The sequence below is a fragment of the Cygnus olor genome, chromosome 6 (assembly GCF_009769625.2).
Source record: "Cygnus olor isolate bCygOlo1 chromosome 6, bCygOlo1.pri.v2, whole genome shotgun sequence".
NCBI classification, from domain to species: domain Eukaryota; kingdom Metazoa; phylum Chordata; class Aves; order Anseriformes; family Anatidae; genus Cygnus; species Cygnus olor.
In genome coordinates, this window is record NC_049174.1 from 24,830,652 (window position 1) to 24,850,235 (window position 19,584).

Genomic DNA, 19,584 nt, shown 5'->3' on the forward strand with positions numbered 1-19,584 from the left:
TAAAGAGAAGCTACAATAAATTCTAGTCCTTAAAACTCACAAGAAGGCTGACAAAAGATTGCAAATTATTCGTTACTACACATATTAAGCCAGTTTTCTTCTTACAGTTACTCCTTTTGAAGGAGGATATTTGTCCTGGCCAAAGATAATCTGCATAAAGCAGCCATGGTGTCAAGATGCCTGAGCATGGTATTCTTACATTTTCATTCACTTTTGTCTCAATGCGGAGGATGTTACACCATCTTGTTTGTGTCCTACTCATCCTTACAAAATTAGTTTTATCAAAGCAAGAGATTGCTGCAAAAAGTTTTTAGGGCAGTGAGATGCGAGCAGATTTTTAATGTCCTCTTAGAGGGGGAGAAGCTAAGAAGAAATAGGAGGAAAGATTTTTCTTTAATAAAATTCTTTTGATTTTTTACTGAGATGTGTCAATCAAAGCTATAAGAACTTAAATGAACTATAAAATTTCCTATATATAGTCATTCATTAATTTGCAGCATTGTGGAAGCAAAAGCTGGCAAGATCAAATATGCAGTTCCTTAAAAGGCGAGAGTGGTTCAACAGAAAACAAGTAATGATAATATTTCTTACAAGCTCTTTATTTAATGAGTGTTGTGTATAATAAAACACCAAATTAAAAACACTTCCAGAATTTGCATGTCGTAGAAGCATTTTGACCACTCAAGTGTCATAGCCTGAGAAGTACACAGCAAGGAAGAGCCCAAGTAACTGGGTAGAGAGATTTGTCTTTGCTGGCTAAACCTGCTTGAGTTATTTCTTCACATTTTCCCTAATAACAAGGAGCAAATCACAATGAACATCACCTTTATTAACACCAGTTCTTGGAAGGTTGGAGCAGTTCATACTGTAGTACGTACCAGTGCGCTTCAGCAGTAACAGAGGTGCAGTCCTCTCCACACTGCTTTGGGGAGCTTTTAAGTCTGATCCCACTGGTGGCATTACCTGGCTAGATTCCAGCACCAAACACTGTTTCCCCACCACTCACAGTTACGCTTGTTAAAAACCGTAACTTCTTATTTGAAAGCAGGATTGAATTTTAACTTCTGTAAGTCCAACATCCATACCAACCGCTCCAAGAAGAGCGATATAATCTGTTGAATTTGGTTTTTGAGCACAATCCAACAGAGGGAGACAGTCATGAGAGAGGAGTCAAAATGTATTTGTGACACAATTCCAGTCCCATTTCTGTCCCAGGCTTTGTTAAGAATGCTTTGGGATAGCTTGGAAGAGGTAAAGAATAAAGTAATTAATTGGACTGTAGTGTCAACTACACAGGTCACTTTTATGTGGCACATGAAATTTTGCTGTTGTTTCTAAGGAAAAAAAAAAAAAGTAGTATTTAAATTCAGGCAGATTTATTGTCTAGTTTGAAAAGCGCAGACCTCCCTCAGAGCTGAAGGATCAGACAAAGGACAACCAGCTGTGATGCTTCAGTTTTTGTAGCCAGAAGACAATGTTTGAATGAGGAAGGTGAAGGGTACCATAAACAGCCCTGAGATAACACAGAGAGCTCAAAAGGAACCAGCACTTCTGTGTCTGAAGGCCTGTCCTTCCACACCTGCTGTTTTACTGCGATCGTGGGAAAGCCAGCTTAAGATTTTCTTCCATGGTATTGTATATAGTTACAAAATAAGTTATTTTATAATCTAATTTAAGAGGTTAAGAAGATTTACAATTGAAATTTATGATGCCAAGTTGAGCAGAGTGCAGCTAGTTGGGCTGAGCAGTTACAGTCACAGGTAGCGTGCTGATCATATAGCCAAACAAGCGTTCAGCACAACACTCCAGCTTGGCCAGGATGGCTGGTTTCAGGTTATGTCCGCCACTGTATCAGCCTCCAAATATAAGGGATATGTGAAATGTGTGTATTCAACATTAAATCATTGTTCTGTTCTACATTCAGGAATAGCTGCTGTGAAACACCTCTCCGCTTCCAAGGATTAGTTTACAAGGAACAGTTCAGCAGCTGCAATTTTAGCCATTGTGTAGCCTCCTCTAGATTTATGTCAGCACAAAGAGACAAGATACAGGGGTTTCATTTTTACGGAGCATATACTGTGAAGTTGACAGCTGCACTTTCCAGAGACATGAAAAGGAAAGGAACTCTTGAAATATGCTTTGCCAAGCTCTTATCAGTAAATTTCCCCTTATGCACCCTCTTCCATATGGAAAAGTAAATGGATAGGGCAAAACTCCAGCGTCCAGCATACCTGAGTTTAAGCCTTTTGTTATTCCCTGCTCTGATGTCCTGGGTGATGAGCGTCTATAACTCAGTGTCTCATTCAGAGAACCGGGGAATGGTGATAGCTCCCTGCAGACACGGAGGATTGCTGCCTTACCACTGTGTGCAAGCCTCTCCAAGTCTGCATAAGAAACAAAGATGTCTTACTTGCTGAAGTGAAGCCAGTGCTACTTCTGTATGTGTAAATAAACTGCCTGGGACACCAGCCCTGGTCAAGTGGCAACATCATTCAGCTCTGTCCAGAAGGAGAGTTTCACAGCTCATGATACATTTTGCAAAGTAACACTGGTTGCTACTAGTATCTCAAGCACCTTACTTAAATCATTGGTTTATGCAGTCATCCTTAATAATCATGATTTTTTTTTTTATTTTTTATTTTTTTCCCTAAGAACGTAAAGAAACACATCCCTGGTTAGAATCTGAGGGCTAGAAAAACAAATTCAGGAGGGAAAAATAAATAAAATAAAATTTAAAAAAGAAATCTTAGATTTAGTCACTTCAGTGATCTCCCCAAACAAGGCAGAGGAATATTCAAGTCTGAATGGGTTTTGATGGTAACGTGCTGCCCTGGTGAGGTCTGTCTTGCTATACAGTGAACAGCCAAAATGCCTGTTAAAAACATTTTTGCTCAGCTGCTTTCCATAACTTCTTGGAGCAACTATCTGGAAGTACTGGGTGAATACATCCAAGGACAATGCTGGACCAGCTGGGACAGTTCTGCACACCCACCACTGTGCCAGAACCAGAATGTCCAAAAACTGAGAACGTTAAGTCAGCTCAAGGGCATTAAAGCCAAACCCAGATTTGGCTCTTAACCATCCTGGGCAGATCAGGCTGCCACATTAATGACCTGTTTCCAGTTAAGCTCAGGCAGGCCATCTCAAGTCGTTCTTGATCAAGACTGAGTCAAATTGTGTTAGAGATTAGTGTCTGCCTTCCCCAAAGTTCAGTAAATTCCTTCAGTAATTTCATTGCACAGCCAAGTCCTTGAGTCAATTTTTCTTCAGCCAGATTCAGGGATATTCAGTAGTCTTTGGTTACATAAGTGAATCAGGGATTTTGCCTGCAAAGCCTCAGGTGCAGGGGACTCAAACAGTAGACGTGGTCTCACTGCTGAGCTTACCCCAGGCTGTCAGCTTTACGGTGGGATTGAGGGTGACAGTAACCAGCCAGGAGCCTGAACAGAACATAGCCTTTCTCCCAGCCTCCAATCAGTATTACATTTGAACAGATCTTTCTTCAGAATAAAGAATAGTTTATGCTTTTTTTTTTTTTATTAACTTAAAAGAAAAATGATGGTTGTACCAATGTGTACACGTATGGTATACAGACACACATTGTCCATAAGCTGTGAAATCTTTTTTGTAGGGAAGAAATCAGATTTCCCAGTTTTTGGTCTTTGGATTTCTTTTAAATGGTGAAAACGGACCCTATTTCTACAGTCTGTAATGTTTTTCAGAAGTGCAGTCACTGTAGATCTTTTCATCTGTTACTGCAGTGTAGGCAAGGGAGAGATACCTCTGTAAGTAGTCCACACCTTCAGTTATTGGCAATTCTCCATGATTCTTGCCAGGAGGCCTCAAAGGTCTTCCTGGTATACTACAGTGCAGTTGTGAGGAGAGCAATATTCACTAGATTATCTTTGTGCAGATGTGAGTTAGTCAGTCCACATAGTCATGTACTGATTTCCCTTCAGAAATTTGACAGAAGTGCCACACTTACCTGGTGATCTTTTTTTCAGTAATGAAATCGTATGTAAACAGGATGGTGTTAAATGTGAATTGTAAATCTACACAGCTGCTGCATTCATACTTAAATGCATCTTCAGTGAAAGCTTGCACATGATGTTTGAAGAACAAACACCAAGATGAAAACCAAATCCTCTGCTTATCAGGACACAAAGTGGAGAGTATTATCCCATGGGTTCTCCAGTCCTACCCTCAAATGTTGGTCCTGGCCACATACAACACTTCACTCCTCATTCACAGCCTTGCTGCAATGCCTGGTCATGAGGTACACCATCAGGATTACAAGTTCACCAGCACTGAGACATGCTGATAATCTCCTTTTTGCACCCTTGAGAACATCCTTTACTGGTGTTCTCTACACTATACTCCAAAGACAGTGTAAAAACTGGTACTTCACTGACCAGAAAAAGAGCAGCCTAAGCTGTAGCTAGAGCGTAGCAGCCATCTGTGCTGAAGCTCACATTATGTGGTTTATAGGCCTTTAAAGTATTTGCATGTCTAAAGACTACTTAGAAGTAGTATTTCTTTTAAGACTCCTGGTTTTGTTCAAGCCTGTGATGAATTCTGGCTACCTCCATGCTGCAATAATACAGCCAAAACATATATTTTCTTACTGCCTCCTCCCAGATTCTGTTCTCTATTTAGAAGCTAGCAGTGATGGTTTTGGACTTGCAATTATGGTATTAAGCTAAGTGTAAAATATTTTTCTTGGCATAAAGTAGAATATAAATAGCTTTAATATCAGTTTCAGGTTCTCTTTATTCCTTAGGGAATGCCAGTTCTCTCTCAGACCGAATCCCAGAACTAAGATCATCCCAACATCACCCTTACCCCAGCACCCTCTTTCCAAGAAACACAAACGGAGCAGGGCCAAGAGCTCTGCTCTGCCCCCCAGGACTTCAGACAGACAACACAGTAGTATTGCTCTGCGAAGATCTTCAGCCTTCATCCCCCTTCCCTCCCAACCTGCAGAGACGCAGCAGTTCATCATGATATTGGGCTCTATCCAGCACTAGTGTTGCCTCCAGCCTAAGTTGGTGTTTCTGTTCAAAGAATTTTTCACCATGGCGTTTTTATATCTTCCACTGGCCCCTGCACCTGAGTTTGAAATTAAAGGGCTAGTGATTTTCATTTTCATTTTCTGTAGCACAAGCACATGGGAATGTTGCCACCGATTCCAGGTTTTAAACCAGGAATGTCTGTGCGACAACTGGAGCTTCCCTAAGTCATGAAGCTAGAATTTCAGTGATTACTGTCACAGCAGCCATTGACTAAGGCGTTATATGGTCAGATCAGATTTTGAAGTGACTTCTTTCAAGAGTACTTGCTATTTTTCCTTTGAAAAGACATCATCACTCAATCCCATCTGCTTGGTGTACCATATCCTGAGCAAACACTGGCATTTGCCTGTTTGAGCTTCCTAGTTGAGTTCTTCCCAGGAACATTCCTGAAGAAGGTCCTGCAGCCACCACTACGTTGTTAAGAAGTCTTTAAAAGTCCCACCTGAAGGTGTTGCCAACAGCTACCTTCCCACTGTAAGAGCAGGCAGCAATGCCAACCGCAATTTCATGGTTGCATATGGACCCATAACATTAATGCAATGTTTTCACCGAATCCACACCTCAGGGTTAAACACTTCCTGACATGCCATCACCATCTTTATTTCACTTTAGTCTCTGCCATCCAATAGCCCAGCTCCAATCCTCACACGAGGGTTAAGATCATCCCTGTTAAAGCACTGCTTGGACAGCCAGGCTCAGGGCACATTGAGGACAGCAGAGCCTCTCTCCTAGCAGCTGGCTGGGGCATCGAGAGGAGGAAACACCACCACAAACCAGCTGAGGAGCCTCAGACACCCTTCTTGCAGACCGTCTTGAGCCATGTGTGGAAGAACTGCTATTGTTAGTGCCACTCAAGAAATATTCTAGGGAGTGTGTAATTGTTTACACACAGATTCTTTTATCGAGACTTAATTAACTGCAGTCACAACACATGTTCACTATTAATATTTTAAATTACTGAGATGGTTTTAAAATCTATTCTGTCGGCCTTCTTAGAAACTTCCACCAAATGTTCCAAAAGTGGTAGGACAGTCCTCTGCTTGCAGCGCTAGCCCCTTCTTGCACAAAGGTCTTCAAGTATGATCTTGCATGGCTTCTACATTTCATGCTTATGACAGAACAAAAGGGACCATTTCTAAACGTTATCTGATGGTGATCTAATTTTCTTCCTTTGTAAACAGCTCCGGGCATTTCTAAAAAAAAATAAAATGTTTTTTACCCAGCTACAACAAACGTTGTTGTCATTCACCCTAACTGCAGAAAGTGGTTACTTTGGATTTGGCCGCATCTTTCAAACACAGTTTCAACAGTCATTTTATCCAGCAGAAGAAGCCACAATGAGAAACATTTTGCTTCTAAAATCCAGAGACCATTTATAAAAGTCTAGACATTTATCCTAGTCAGCTTCTTCAGTTGGATCCCCTTTACTGAAGTAACAGAGCAGCAGCTTCTTCACCTTTTAAATAGAAATCTACTTAGTCCAATTCAAATGTACTAGGATTCCTTATACAAAGGCCTGGGAGGACTGCAAACGAAAGTAATTTTGCACTGTTTTTGGGGTTTGTTGAAAAATCAGTCAGTGCTCCAAAAACTATCAGGAAAAAAAATTATCCTTTTGAAGATTACATTACAGGCTTGCAAGAAGATTCATTACTTGGGTCACAAGGCTTGAAGCTGATCATTCTCAGCCTATGCTCTAGACAGTCTGGCTGTGCAGTACGCCTAGTCATTAAAGATTTCATGTTTGTGGTTTTGCAGAATTTTAGTTTCTAAAGAAGTTATTCTGACTTTTTAAGGAGACATTGACTAGCCTGCTTGTTCCCATCCACCTCTTGCAAATATTGGCATTTAAATCAAGATTATAATTCATGCATTCTTTCTGTGCATTGTTACACTTATGGTTGATCAAATCTGGTAACATCATTCCATTAACATTGAGAACACTTTTGTAGGTTTCTTCATCTAATCTGTGTGGCTTTATGCTTATATATTAAAGCCTCTCCTTTTCCTTCCTGCCATAATTCTCTCCTTGCATATATTGTATCAGGCATGGTTCTGCTCCCATATTCCTTCCAATGCAACCTTTATTGGAATAAGAGTCTACCTTGGTTACCCACTGGAGGAAACAAATTCTTACCATAATGGCATCTGAATGTCTGTGGGTAGTTTACTATAAATCATGGCTCTAACTTCCGGGGACACTGCATTTCCAAGCCAAGTTCCCCAAAGAATGCTCATAAAAGTGAGTGCTCTTGAGATCAGCTTAAGTGTCTGGGCTCCAAGCCTGTGGAGGCACTCTGTGTCTGTTTAGAATCAGGACCTATATTCCTCAGATTATGCAGTTCTTGCACTACGTAATAGAGAAACTAACAGCTGAAGGGGTGCTTTATCTAAGCTTGCACTTGTTCTTCCCACTCCATCCATAATCAATAAAAAATTGCAACATTCTCATGCTTCAGTCCCAATGTATTTACCTAAGGCTACCACTGATATAGGGAATATTAGGACTACTGTTAGAGGGGTATCCAGATTTGAATGAAAAGCATTTATTTCCATATTTTCTTAAAAATCAATCAAGCAAACAAATGACGACAACAACAACAAAAAAGCATTACCCTTTTCAGGTATGCACTAGCTATAACCTACATCTAGTAATAGAAGACCAGTTTTGAGGAAATACTGTAAAAATCACACATGCAGTGTGGCATCACTATTACAAGCCAGAGGGCTTCATTTTTATTTTTTATGAAGGTGAAATCTTTGCTTTTATCACCACTTATTCTATTGGTGGATAAAGACAAACATAAATTGTTAACCTAACTCTGATGGCAGGGATATGATCTGTGCAAAGCTACATGCATTTTAACAGTGAGAGTAAAATGAGCAGTTGCCTCATGTGTTTCAAAACTAAGCTGTATTATCGTACTTCTAAAGAGGTTTTGTATGTAACATAAAATACAACTTTTCACTAGAGTATATTTTTTCCAATGTAGCAAAGGCTTTAGAGATTAAGCAAAGATCTAAGTAATACAGAACAAGTAATTGAATAAATGTTAAAATTCTTATCTGTGAAACAAGCCAAGAAAACATAAGAAAGCTTTAACTACAGCACGTAATTTCTAGACCCTACACCTTCACTTTTCTGCTTACCATTTGACTATCCCTACTAAATAAGACCTAGAGTACTGAACTTGGGTTTATTTGTTGAGATAAAACACAAAACACTTCAACTTTACCACATTCACCACCGAACACATTCTGTTTTGACCGGCGAATGCCAATGTAGCTGAATGGTCCCAGTAGTTAGCACTTAGGAACAGCTCCTGACAACTTTATATTATTTGCATGTTCCTACTTGAATGTTTCCACTATTTCTAATTAGTCTGGACAAGGAGTTATTAAACTTCTTGCTAAGCCCCTGTTTTCATCTGGATTTTTCATAGTACTTTTTTCCTCAAGCAATTGCATGTTTTGTTTGACAGTGGGACTGTGCCAGCTATTTTTGACCTGAGCTTTGGACAAATCTGCAGGAAATCATGCTTTTCTACTTCTAGTACTAGCAGAGATACTTGAATTTTGCTTATTTATTTTCTTTTCAACATAGTTATATGTTTTGGGGAAAGAGAAGCTTCTTAAAATATACCCTATATCACTGAAGGAGGTGTGAGTTGGCAGATGATGGTCCTGGCATCCAAGGAGACGTTCCCCTGTAGAGTTGGAGCTGCCCTGGGAATAGTCCTTCTCCTGTACTTCTGCTGAGCAATAATGCTGGACCTGCTGCCTGCACCATTAGATTTCATATGAAATTTTCCTGAAGAGGTCAAAGGGCAGACCATAAGTTTTATAAAATATACATGCACTTAATAATTCTTATGGTATATGATTTTTGAAGCTTTGTAGCTGTTCTGGTATCATTCTGATCACCTGAAATGTTAATTAAGCATGAATGCATGTTCTAAAGGTTGTAAGGTAAGATAATAATTACTACTCATTAGATACACCTATCTAGGAATACAATCTCTTCCCTCATTGCTCAAGGAAAGGGCATGGGCCCAGCTTATTACAGGTACAGTGAATGCCAGTGAAAGTCAGGCTGGGACTAAAAAGATTTGAGTGAAAAGAGAGAAAGAGAGAAAAAAATCAGATGAGAGAGGGAGAACATTTCTATCTTAGTTTCTGTGCAATCAACAGGAGCAGACATCTGGCTGGTTAGATAATCTCCCTCCATTTCCAGGATGGTTGAGTCATTGAAACATCTAAGGGTGCACTTCGCAGCTAGGTATCACCAGAATTTATATTCTATTACTTTTAGGCTTCTCCTAAAATTTTAAAAATTTATTTTGAGTCATTGCTAGAATGCTTTTGTTTTCTTTTTAAGCATGTCTGGTCCTATGAAGGATTGCAGTTAGCTCTAGCAGGCATGAGGTATGCTGTTTCTGTGGAAACATCAAATCTAATTAAAATGGTAGTGAAGATATAATGCCCTTGGGTGCCTGCAACCCAAGGCATATCTGGGATGCTGGGAGATGGGATAATTTCCCATCAATCTGTAAAAGTCTTTTTGATGACTAGTGGCATCATCTTCCAAGACACAGAGAAGCCAGATGTTAATAATGCCCTCTAGCAAGGCCCAGAAAGCATAGAGAGAGCCAGTGACACCAGGAAGCACTAGATCACCATCTGTGGCGTAATGACCACAAGGACACCAGGGTTCTTTTAGGATCAGTAACTGCTACTACTTTAGCGATGACATAACTTCAGCTCTCTCATTGAGGGCATAACTTTAGCCTCCCTTACTGAGGACAGGCTCCCTTCTTATACTATTCGCCCCACAGCAGTACTTTTCCACTAACTATTCATCGGTCAACAACTTTGCCCGGCAACAGCAAACACCCAGCTAAACTCTTTACGTTCTTGATGGCCTCATCGTTAAGAGTCCGATGTTATCACCAACCATGGGGCTTGTCGACCCCACGGCCACACTCCCACAACCATCATCTAACACCATTTAAATATTAACTGTTAAAGACTGTTCGTCTGCTCTATTACGCCAGATTTACACAAATTGCTGAACAAATGAATCCCTTTCCTCATCAGTCAGGTTCCAGTCCCTACCCAACTTCACCATAGGAGTGAATGAAGTGCCCAGAGCTGAACACAGTGCTCTGGAGGGATACAGCCATCCCAGCAGCATAGAGCCAACCAGCTCTATCTTTGCAGCCACATTCCACCTGCCTGGCAGGTACTTCTCCCTGCTACTCCTTTTGTGCTGCATCTTTCTTGTTGTCATGGCACATTGCAAACTACCATTCTTTACATTGTTCCTCAAAACAGCGGGGCTTTCCAGGCTTCTTTCTACCTCTTAATAAGACATTTTTTTTCTCTTAGGTCTATTGATTTAGATTTTCCAAAACTAAATTTTCCTTCTTTTATTGCTTTTTAGATCTGTTTCTAATCACTTGGCATTATTTTTACTCCACTTGGCAAATATTCCCAATGTACTGTAAATCAATGTATTGCAAATTTAAGATTTAATTATTTTTTCTGTTTTCTCTCCTTCCAAATTTTTTTTTTAAATGTTGGTTTTGGCCTCAGCATCAAAGCTTCTATATTTACTGTCAAACTTTCAGATTAACTGTATTGTCCCTACACAACTTATGGTATATCCTGAACTGTAAGTTTGAATTTTGTATGCACTAACACAATGTATAACAAAACTAGAGAAGTTCTTAACACCCATACAGGGAGCTAATTGGGTTTGGAATTCTTTTAACCTTTTGGCCTCAATGCTATCAGGCATTTGTGCCTTGAAAGCTGTTTATATTCTGGGATAATAAGCATTATTTCATTCTGTTGTAAATACGTTGCCCTGAAGTTTCAGTTGCTATTCCATAGTCTCATAATGGCAGACACAATAACAGGACAGCCTGATAGGCTTTCTTTGGTACCATACATCATTTTACAATCCTAGTGTCCCTTCTTATTTACCTTCTCTCTAAACTGCACACATGCATAGTCACATTAAAAGCAGACGACGTTACCTGCATAAAAATAATAAAAATTGTCATTCAGCTTTATTGGAGCCAAATGAGTTCTGGACAAAGCTTATGACTCATAAAGATTCCGTGTTAAGAGGAAATGGGCTTTCCAAGAGCAGCTGTAGAGTCTAAAGCCTCAGGTAAATTTAGGTTAATAACAGTCAATCTGTTAATACTTCACCAGTTCCCAGTATAGAATGAAAGCAGATTTCTTTTTGTGGTTTTAGCATGTTATATTTGGTCAATTGTTGTTTTCAACCTTTCATTAAATTTGCCTTAATGAGATTAACTTACTACAAACCATAGTTCCATGAATTGATTAATTAATTCACATGTTCTGTTCTTTAGACATTTAACTAATTATTTTGAAATCTCTCAGGAAAAAAAAAATCTATTGCATTGGAAAAAATGTTAAAGCTTTTATTGTGAGACTTGTTGCAAATCATTTAGCACTTGAATGCCTCTACTGATGAATGGGAATCTGATCTGAGTTGGAGTCTCCAGCTTACTCTGTTAATTAATTAAGGCCATTTTCTGTGAAGTCAACATGATTAATCATATTGGTATGAGACTAAAAGACTGCAAACTAGACTGTTTTAGAAGATGGGGAATACATATAGAGGAAAAGACTGTCAGTCTTGTAGTCCTGAAAGTCTAGAAAAATTGCCAAGGAATAGCGTAACCAGTTATTATTAGAACTTCCATTTAGAAGCAGGGAAATTGAGACATAGAGAGATGCCCAAATCCAATTATATTGTAAATCCATAATAAAGAAATTAAAATTTTCTTGAGCTGTGTAGATGTGGTGAAAACATTTCACTTTGATGTGACTGACTTACTCCAACTTCCAATTTTCAGCTAACCTGAGAGACATATTTATGCTACCAATGAACACATGCTCCAGGATAAAAGCAAGATATACAACATATAAAGATGTCAAACAGCTCCAGTTCAAAATAAAATTCTGGCAACAAAATTAATTGGCCGAGGGATTTTTTCTGCAGTTTATTTTGCAGGTAGATTTTGTAGTCCTTTTTGGTTGTTTTTTAACCCCAGTGTTGAGGATGATTTAGGGTGAAATGACTGCACTGTTTGAGCTGAAGTAGGAATGATTTCCAACTTAGATGTATTTACAGAAATATGGCTGGTAGTAAACCTCCCTCTTTTTCATTAAAGGATAAAAATATAACTGTATTTTGTAACACCTACAAAAGCTATGGGAATTGACAAGTCTGGAGACATTCTATTTAAGTCTGGAAATGTCCATTCCTCTTCCGTTTCTCACGCCTTCTAGAATTTGCAGGTGGACAGCAAAGTTGTTCTTTCAGTCTGAGAAGGCGGCCCCTGAGGGTGCTAAATCAGAACTACTAGTGAGTTAAGCAGCCTGAGCAATAATCTGATTTAAGAATAATTAAGATGCATCAGAAATGCATTTAAATTTAAAAACAAACAATAAGAAAAAAAAATCTGCATAAAAATCTTCAAGAGACATGGATAAACTTTAGCGTGTAAAAATAGATAACTGAGAGTGGGAGAAACACTGGACCTTATTTGTTGTACAAGCATATTGATAAATAGCTGAATATTAACATAATTCACCTGGATTTCACACCTTTAATATTGCCTCATTTGGGGCCTTCTGTTACTTCATTTTTACAGCTAGACATTTTGCAGCACTCCAGTAGAAACATCCATCCTGATGGGATGACATCAGAGGTCTGGGGATGTAAGCAAGCTGTGGTTTGTACATATCTGAAACTGTGGGAAAAGCTTGAAAATAGTGTTCATCGGAAGAACGTGCCTGTTAAGATATTTATGCGTCAATCCTTTATTTCTGCAGTTCACCAAAACTATGACGCTCTTTGAGCTGTCGCAGCTATCAATCTTCAAATACCTCAAGCTCATTCAAAACAATTGTTTTTGAAAATAATAATCAGAGTTGACATCTGCATTGCAATGACATCTTGGTCTGTTTTGAAGGTCAGAGAGGCAAGCTAGCAGACTTTCTCCAGATTTCTGCTTAATGACTAAATATTGCCTTAGTGCTGAAGACAGTCACACTCATTCACTCAGACACACATGTATATTTTTATATGTATGCATCAAGGAAAAAAAAAAATACAGCCACAATATTATTTGAAAAGACTTGAATATTTTGTTAATCCTTATGGTGGAATAACAGAACATTAGTCACCATTTTCAGTATCAAGAGCACTTCCAGAAATGAAATCCACAAAGTACACACTTTCACCAGAGTCAAATTCCAGCTTCTCCAGCAGGGGTATATACTGGAAGTCTTAATGAATGCCAGGTACAAAATACCTACCCACAGCTGCCTTCCTTTCCCTACTAACAGCTTGTGTTGGAGCAGCATCAAAGCTGGCTACAAGCATAGCAAATATATGCACCTGCATAGAGTAATTACCGAAGCTAATGCCAGTATATATTAGCTTCAGTGCCCCTGTGGAAAAAAAAAAAAAAAAAAAGTATGGATTAATTCATGGCATTCAGCTTATTATAACTGTCTCACTGCACATCCAGTTGTTATGAGCACTAATAAAGCAATATCCATCTTTGTTCCTTTTTTTTTTATGTCTGATGATGGAGTCCTTCAGCCATGACATTGGAGTATGCTTCAAAGCTACCCCTTTGTCTGATTTTCTCCTTTTTTTTTTTTTTTTTCATTGCAAGCTCAGCATTAGTTTGCAGGTTACTGCCTATTCCCTGCCAGCACACATACCTCTGTTGATCGATGTGCACCTCTGATATAATATGTACTTTTAAATATCTGATTATGTGTTTCTTCCTCATCATCCTGGTTAACCCTCAAAAGACAATTTAGATATCTCTTCTAAAAATCAAAATGAATTTCAAAATCAGTGCTGTGTGCAGTGGATATCAATCTAATGGGAATTAAATTTAGGCACTCCTAATTTTGGCGAATATTGTCCTATGCTGGAATAAATCTGGAAACACAGAAATGGAAAAACTGCTACTTCTGTAACCATTCTCTTGAGCTGCCCCCAAAACCACTTAAAATTATTTTTATTGTGAAACTTTTTTTTTTTCTGTGAAAATGAAGTAAAGATAAAAATAAATTCGAGCTCTCATACGTTGCCTGCTCTGCATGTGCCTGTTTAGTCTAGACTGTGAACAATGAGAACCAGACACCATCTGAAATGTTAATTTAGTTTATTAAGGAAACAAGGCTTATATATGATCCCAGTATCTGTGTCCCCTTAATGACTTTTGAACTCTGTCTGATTCAAGCTAATGTGAGAAGTGGGGGAACAACAAGCTAATTAAGCTGTTACAAGTTTCATGCAAGTTAGAAGCTGGATAGAAGAGAGCAAGCTATAAATGCTCCAGAAGTCTGCTGCAAGAATGCACGTATACTCTGAGATCAAAAGAATCTGTACAGGCGAGATGTCTGATAAATCTCTACAGGAAAAAAAAAATAGAAACTGAAATTACAATTGCTCAAGAGCTCAAGATACTCAAGAGAGACAAACAGCAAGCCGTGCTTTGTTCATCTGGTGCCCTGTGAATCAGGCCGTTAATCTGCTGAACAACAGCAATGCATCCTGCGATGCTGGTGCCTGACAGAGATCAGATTGTCCTGGTGCTGGGCTGAGGATCAGCTGCTGGGGCTGGGGTTGGGGCTGGCAGAGCTGGCACAGCTCAGTACAGCTGCCAAGCTGCATAAATGTTGTCTGAAAACAGTGTTTACTATATGTGTGCTCACTTGCATTTGGCTTCCAAAAGTGGAGGAACTACAAGGGCATAAAACAGCTCTGACAAAAGTAGCTCTTTCAGTCAGAAGTGAGCTGAACATCCAATGCATCACCTAGGGCTGCAGGGAAAAGAGATGCTAACTTTGATGTCTACAGATTCTCTGCTGCAAGGTAGACGGTAAATTTATCTTCAACAGCCTCTATTTTAGCATGGGTGAAAGGAAAGAGCAGAAATGGTATTGGGAGACTGTCCCTAGCACCACAACTCATAGTCATGCTGGACCAGAAGAGCAGTGGTGGGTGAGAGTGCACACAGGTGTGGTATATTCTGCACAGAGCATGTGGGGTGGGGCCAGGAGGGCTAGCAGAGAGATCTGAGCAGAAACGTGCGCATTTCTCTCCTGGCACTATGTGCTCCTCTGCGCTGTTACTCATTTCTTTCTGAGTCTGTCCCATTTCAGCTCAAAAGTTCAGGGACACTCTGAAGGCTTTCTGCATTTATCTCGAGGGTGAACATGTGGTGAAGTCAGCTGCTTTCTTTCCACTGCCCTCCTCAGGGAGCCCTGCCCTGGTTGCAGCAGAGAAGGGAACCCTTCTGAGGCTGGGGGAGAAGGGCTGGGTGCAGGGGCAAGAACCCAGCTGTACCTTCGCTAGTGGGGCTGTCCCAGGCTGGCAGGCAGGCAGAGAAGTTCAGCAGCCCAAAGAAAGTTGTTTCCCAAGTGTCACATTAAAAATGCAGCTGTCTGCTCTGCAACTGCTAACGGCTTAGTAATAGAGCTCGTGCAGCAAGCTCCGATCATCGTTATTTTCTGGTAGATGAAGTTCACTGCCTCCTTCTGCCAGCCACTTGCTGGTTTGGAAGTTGTCTAGATGGGGAATTATTGTATTCAGGATAGAGTTAATTCGTTCTATATTCTCAATGAAAACTAAGCTCAGCTGCACGCTGCCCTGCCAGGCTCCGAAGCTCCCAGCTGCTGCGGCAGCGGGCAGCAGAGGGCAGGTGGCTCTGGCTCTCTGGCTCTGGGTGCTCCGGCTCTTTGGCTCCCCAGATCCCAGGGCTCCGGTTCTCCCCTTCGCTAGGGGCTCCTGCACAGTGGTGGCCTGGTTGGAGGGGAATTTTCTGCAAGAGGCTGCCCTCAGTGTAACTCTCACCTGTTATACTTTAGATCCGTCTCCTCTGGTGAGTGGGAGATGCTGACAGCGGAAGGATGTATCAACTGGGTGGTTGGTGATACGGAGTGTGGCTGTTGTAATTACCTATTGCAGGGGCAAAGAAGGAATAAGAACTTGCCCTGAGCAGTGCTCGGTCCTGCACCCTGGCTCCAGGAGTCCCTTAACCGTCCCTGGGGAGGGAAGGGATAGGGTGGCTTTTGTAAGGAACAAAATTTAAGCCAGCACAAATTACTCTTCTGTTTCCATTTCTAAGCTTTATCAGATGGGCAGTGGCCAACATTTGTTTAAGAAAAAATCCCAGCACAAGGCTGGGTTATAGACGTGACTGCCATGGAACACATTGGGATCAGAACTAGTGTGAGAAAGTCCCTGGACACCAACAGCACTCAGTTTTCAAGCTGAGCTGGCTGCCTTTCTTTGTAAGCACACCTCATATCCTATAGCCTATATTCCTGTACAAATGCTTGTACCTGGAGCATCACTCCAGAGGCTGTGAGGGTAACAGATCCTAATTTAGCACCCCTAGGTTTCAAAGGAATCACAGACTTGTTTCCCAACTGGAAAAATTTCCCCTGTGCTGACTGAACTTCTTGTTGTGCAAAGTAAGTTCAAGCAAGTTCTAGATTTTGAGTGAAGAGAAGCAGGCACCAAAATGTTCTCTATTGCCTTTTCTTATTATTATTACTATTCCTCATTTCCAGCAACTGAAATGCTCTTTATATCCCTGCCTGTGTGCCAACATTTTTAAATAGTTTCTTGGTTTTCCCGTGAGCAAGTGGAGGCCCTCATGTTTGGTCTCAAAGTGCTTTCTCCTTCAATCCCAGTGGATTATAATGTGTATGAATAAAATACACAAATGTATAACATAAAGATGCTTCTGAGAAGGTTGTGTTTAGTAAAGCAGAAGGTCTGACTTTGGGCAATTGGTTTTTTGTATTGCAGAAGGCCTGGAAGTCCTGCTGGGTGAGGTATTTTCACAGATCTTTATCAGAAAAGCCCTCACCACAGGAGGAGCAGAGGAGCCCACAGTGTTTCTCCTTGTACTGCAGCCTAGAAGCAGAACCTGCCTGTGAATGGCCTCATGAACGTGAGCCACTGAGCTAGGAGAAGTGGCCAGGCTGTAACTGCCTTTGTTCTCCCAAAACTTTCTTGTAGCTTAATTTCCCCCAGAGAATATCTTGACACTTATGAATAGGACTGATTAATTCTTGACTTCTGCTGGTTGATGGTAGACCTGGTAATGGCATGTGCTGTCTTTAGGGGTGTTATGACTGTCTGATTCGCTCTGTGAATGATACTGGTGGCTGCGTTTGGACAGGGGAGTGCCACTCACTGCACAAGGAAAAGCACCATAAGAATACAGTGAGAAGGCAGACCTTGGCTTAAAATAAATGAGACTTCCTCTTCCTACAGCAAGAAAAGCAGGAAATGTTTTTAAAGATATTTTAAAGAAAACCTTGATCCTGCAAAAGGAAGTAGGGGGTCCAAAATATGAAGTCAGTGAGAATTTTGCAAGGGGAGGAGTCTCCAGGTGGAGCGTAATCTTCTGACCTGCTCTTTGGGTTTAGGACCTCTCTGCGTCTATGTAAGCGTTTGCTCACTGGCTACATGCTTTTAAATGCTGTGGTAGGAAGAGAAGTTGGTTTGAAGCAAACATATAAAATGTTCATGGTCTTGTGTAATTCTTGGTATGTTGACAGAGCAGTAATGAAAGGCTGTTTCAGCTGACCAATTGGAATATAAATGGAGAATGTGCATGTGGTAAGGAGATCTGCATTCAATTACTATCTTACCACAGACTGGCTGCAGACAAGACAATTCTTCTGTGCCTCAGTTCCCTAATTCTGAAACAATGATGTTCCTTTGTCTGGCTTGTCTACTTAGATGAGATGCTCCTTAAGGCATTGATTGTCTCTTAAAATGTTTTTTTGTTTTACCAGCTAATTCAAAGCAGCTCTGATTATCTGAGTGCTACTGGAATTCTATTGCTCCTAATCGGACGAAGTGGTTAATTAGTCATTTGTTATCTCTGGATTTCATTTCTGTTTTCTTTATTTAATCTTGGCAAAAAAATGCTTTATTCTTAGATAATAACATCGTATGGTATTTTTGGCAAACCATTCTATGTGATGTCTTTGTTTCTCTTTAAACTCATTGCATCGAAATTCAAGAATATCAGCAATGGTAGTACAAATTCCCGTACCAGACCATGCAGACTGTTGTGTGCTTTTTTGTTGTTGTTGATTTTCTCTCAAACTAAGACATTTTGCTATAAGCAAACACCTGTGATTACCTCCACAGTGCTGTTTCATTGCCAGTTAGCATCTGGTGCATGAAGATAGGCTGATGTTGCCAGATTAAACTTGAGATGCCAAAATGTCACTAGCCTAGGTAAATTTTATTGCAGTCTCTTCACATGTGTGTTATTCGCATTAAAACTATCGCTTTGGCACAGAAGCCACTTGACCTAACTTAAAAATATTTGACCGTATAACAAGGAGACGTAACAGTCACTGGAAGCACTTCCAACTTGGGATATTTAATTAGACCTTATGACTGAAAATTCTTGTGATCATCAGAAGATCAACATTCCAACATATTCCTGGTTGTGTTTATTAAATATTCCCTTTTTTGGTCCTGAGTGTGAATGTTTGGAAAAATGTTAAGTTAATACAACCCACTTGACTTCACTGGCACATTTCACAAAAGAAGGAAGAAAAAAATGTAGAAGCCACCGAAAACTAAAGGGTTCTTGCTTTGGAGAAAAACAAAGTTTAAGCCAATGCAACAGACAGGCTGGAACTCCTCCACAGCTTTAAAAGGAAAAGACTATTGAAGACTCTTCACAAAGCTCCTTTGCTTCCTTTGAATAAAAGAGGAACCAGAACACTTAACGCTGTGTAAAACACATTTCTTTCAGAGAAGCCAGCTTTATCTTAAAGCCCTAGCTAGTTAATCTATACAAATTCATTTTTTAGCTTGAAGTCTCAGAAATTTGACACACCACAGGGACTTCAAGTTTTTAGTCTGGATGGAATTTGCTGACAATACTCTCAGCTAGGGCTCTGATATAACGGGATTAGTTTCTCTCATTATGTTTGGTAAAAATAAATGTTTTCTCTCTTGGGGAAAAGACGAAAGGGGAACAAGTAAAGAAAACATTTGCTTTCTTTCTCCCTAGATCTCCGCATGGTATCTTGAGACACATGTTCCACATAAGAATGATGTGCAGACATGGTCATTTTGACAGTGGCTGGGAAATCCTCTGTGAAGCCACAAGCCCACAAGATGCATGTTTACACCTGCTCAACAAGGGAGGTCTAGCTATAAATCCAGAAACCTAGGTATAGTTACAGTGGAATGGGGGTTGGCTTCCAAAATGTAGGTGGTCAGTTTTTTCTGTGGAACTTCTGCTGTGGGTGGCTGGAAATCCCAAATGTGGCCGTGGTCAGGTATGCGTTGCATTTCGAGACAACTCTAACATCCTCTTGCATTTCCTCTGTTTGGGTATTGGTTGATAATCACAATAGAATTTCCTGGCAAAAACTTTTGCTTTACAAATGCTGT

The 19,584-nt window shown here is 40.2% G+C and overlaps 1 long non-coding RNA gene across 1 annotated transcript; it reads right to left on the reverse strand.

Moving 5' to 3' along the window:
• Positions 1-8,264: 8,264 nt before the first annotated feature.
• On the reverse strand, positions 8,265-13,654 carry LOC121072596. Its single transcript, XR_005821334.1, has 3 exons — positions 13,437-13,654; positions 12,723-12,828; positions 8,265-8,883 (listed from the first exon to the last, which is right to left on the reverse strand). It is a non-coding gene; the product is annotated as an uncharacterized LOC121072596 (long non-coding RNA).
• Positions 13,655-19,584: the final 5,930 nt, after the last annotated feature.